Genomic DNA, 3,497 nt, shown 5'->3' on the forward strand with positions numbered 1-3,497 from the left:
TGAATGAATATGTGTATACATACTTTTTTCAAATAAAGCTAATTTATTCTCTATAGCTTCAATTTTTGATTTCAAAATCAATTGATTATGTGAAATATTATTTATAGCATTATTAAAAGTATTTATAGAATCTTGTAATAAAGATATTTGTCTTAGGGAATTTACTTTTAAGTTACTTTGATTATCTTTTAATTGAAGACCTTGGGACCAGAAGGGGGCAAGCCACAATTTCATCAAAATTGAGTTAAAGTAGAAATCGCCCACTTTAAGACCGTATTAATGTCCCGAAGAGAAAATTTCAGCTTTTTTCTTATAGATGGCGCCGCTGTAGTTAAGTCCCGTTGTGTCACCATTACTTTATTTTTCAACATAACGAGACAAGCCACAGTAGCAATCAACATGGCGGCGGAACATTCCCGTGCATATAAACGGAAAATAGACTTTTCTGAGTTTGATTCTGATCACAGTGACCAAGATCCATTTCTAAATGAAAGCGAAGATGACAAAGACTATACAGTGTCCGGAAATAGCAGCGATTCGGAAAATATCAACTTAAAAATGGTAAGTTTATTAAATATGTGGCTTGTCCCCTTATGTTACATTTTTCGAACCTAAAAACATTAGGATTTTTCTAAAGGTTTTTTGTGGCTTATCCTGTTCTAAAGGTTTTTTGTGGCTTATCCCTTTTTAGTAAAATACCTATTTTATTGTAGGAGAATGAAGAGGTTTTTACCCCACAGACTTCTCGAGGTGTCTTGCCAACTCCAGAAAAGAAGGCGCCTTCTAGATGGAGACACAAGAATACCCAACGGCATAAAAAAATTAAGCGCAAGACTAAAAGAAATCTAGGTCACGAATATATAAATACAAAAGGGAAGAAAATAGAACCAAAAAAATTAGGTGCGCCTTGCGGTTGCACAAAACAGTGTAGACAGCTTTTGGCAGGTAAGGAAAATGATATATTTAATGCCTTTTGGAACCTGGGTAATTATGACAAGCAAAATATTTACCTCTTCTCAACTATGACAGTAATTCCAAAGAAGAGAAGTTACCCAAAGAAAACAAAAGGAATTCATTCGTCTAGAAATGTATCAGTTTAATATAGAGTCAAAGTAAATGGAGATGAAATTGAAATTTGTAAGAAAGAGTTTCTTGCCATACACGGCATTTCAAAAAAACGTATTGAAAGATTGGTTCACCAAAATAAAGAAGGTGCGTCTACTCCAAAGTCAGATGAAAGAGGTAAGCATGACAACAACAACAAGAAAATACCAGAAGAACACTGTGAGTATGTTAGACAGCATATTAATTTGATACCAAAATACACAAGCCATTACAGCAGACAAAAAAACCCAACAAAAGTCTACCTAGATTCCGATATCTCAATTTCCAGTTTATATCATGATTATTATCTTGAGTGGTGCCGCCAAAATAATTTTGTGGCAGTAACCCAAGAAAAATATAGGCGCATATTCTGCTCAGAATTTAATATAGGCTTTAAGTTACCTAAGAGCGATACTTGTAAAGTATGTGATTCAATGAATGTGAAAATTAGTAATGAAGCTGACATAGAAATTGCAAAGACACTGAAAATTGATTTGGAGTTACATCAAAGACGTGCCCAGGCCATGCAGGATCTAATGAAAAAGGACACAGAAGAGGCTAAAGCCACGGGAAATGCAATGGTTATCAGCTTTGACCTACAACAGGCAATGCCAGTGCCAAATTTAACAGTGGGAGCAGCGTTCTATTTGAGAAAGGCATGAGTTTATAACCTCGGCATCCATGACTGTATTAGTGGAAAGGCCTTCATGTACATGTGGTCAGAAAACATTGCCAAGCGAGGTAGCGATGAAATTGCCAGCATTTTATATAAACATTTTCGAACTAATAGACCCACTGCTAATAAACTTATAGTGTATACAGATAACTGCAGCGGCCAAAACAAAAATTGGTATCTAATTTGTTTATGGCAACAACTTACTATAGAAGGCATTTTCACTTCTATTGAGCACAAATACTTGGTAGTAGGGCATACGAGATTACCATGTGACCGTGACTTCGCAGTAATTGAAAAGTATAAGCGTCATCGATTAAAACAAGTGTATACTCCAGACGATTGGTACGAAGCAGTGAGAAAATGTAAAAGAAAAAACTGCTTTGAGGTAATTGTATTGAAACAATCCGACTTTTTTTCTTTTAAAGCGAAATTACGAAAAAAGGCCATACAGATGACAAGGAAAAAGTTAACTTTTCTAAAATATCAAGCCTCAAGTTTTCATCTGAACAACCTAACATAATGTATATAAAACATCTTATAAATGAAGACTACAAGGCAGTTAATATTGGAAAAAAAGGTATGAGGAAGTCAATTTTACTTTCCAGGGATTTGAAATCAAAATACAGTGAACCTATTCCACTAAATAGAAAAAAAATTGAAAATATTTCCCAGCTGTTACAGTTTATTCCACCAGCTTTCCTAAAATTTTATGAAGAAATTGGTGCCTGCCAACAGATTCTACCAGGTACTGATAATGAATCACTGGAATATATTGAACATTTCGACGACTTTTCGGATATTGAAAATATTGACAACTGAATATATTATTTCATTGTTGCATTTTATGTTCATTTTTTAGAATATATTTTTTTGTTTAAAAGGGGATAAGCCTCATATTTTTTCAAAAAATGTTCAAAAACTCAAAAACCGTTCAATAAAAATGTTTGTTACTTTTATTGTGTATTTAATAACATATTTCCAAACGATTGTGGACCTTACTTCCGAGAACAATGTAAAATTTGGATTTTAGGATTTGAAAATAAGTATAAAATGACGTTTTCTCCAAAATAATCTTTTGTGGCATGTCCCCTTCTGGTCCCAAGGTCTTCAATTGTTTTATTTCGTTTTCTATTCTTTGTGCGTCTTCTTGGTCCATATTTCCTGTAATACATTTTATTATTGTTCCTAGAGGATTTAGAAGTCCTCTTTTTATTCTTTTTTCTTCCTTATACAAAGGTGGATTAATTTGATATATTTGTTCTTCTATTTTACTTTGTAACGTAATTAAAGGGATAAATGAGTTTTCTAATTCTGGATAATAACTTGTTTGATTTCTGAAACTTGTGTGTAGTCTTTGAGCTTCATTTTTCAATAAATAAAATTCTTGTATGACAGAAGTTAAATTGTAAATTTGTATAAATGTCCAGTGTGTAGAAATTATTTTGGAGGTACCTAATCTAAAAGGTAGGAGTCCTGGATATGTAGTTACATCTTCAAACTTGACTAAGTTGTCTCTTGCGTTGATAAAGTTGACTGCTCCGAAGATTCCGACGATAAATCTGAAATATTGGGCATTATTTTAGTTTCTTTTATGTGGACTATTATTTTCTTTTTATTCTTGGGATTTTCAATTTCTATTTTCCCATCATTTTCTAATATTTGTGTAAGTATATAAGGTCCAGTATATTTTCTACTTAATTTTCCTCCGCGAGTTTCT

At 32.9% G+C, this 3,497-nt stretch overlaps 1 pseudogene; it reads left to right on the top strand.

Annotated features, from left to right (window-relative positions):
* Nucleotides 1-399: 399 nt before the first annotated feature.
* LOC140433346 (uncharacterized) lies at nt 400-2,300 on the top strand (annotated as a pseudogene).
* The last annotated feature ends 1,197 nt before the right edge of the window (nt 2,301-3,497 follow it).

Source organism: Diabrotica undecimpunctata, chromosome 1 (genome assembly GCF_040954645.1).
Source record: "Diabrotica undecimpunctata isolate CICGRU chromosome 1, icDiaUnde3, whole genome shotgun sequence".
Taxonomy (NCBI): Eukaryota; Metazoa; Arthropoda; class Insecta; order Coleoptera; family Chrysomelidae; genus Diabrotica; species Diabrotica undecimpunctata.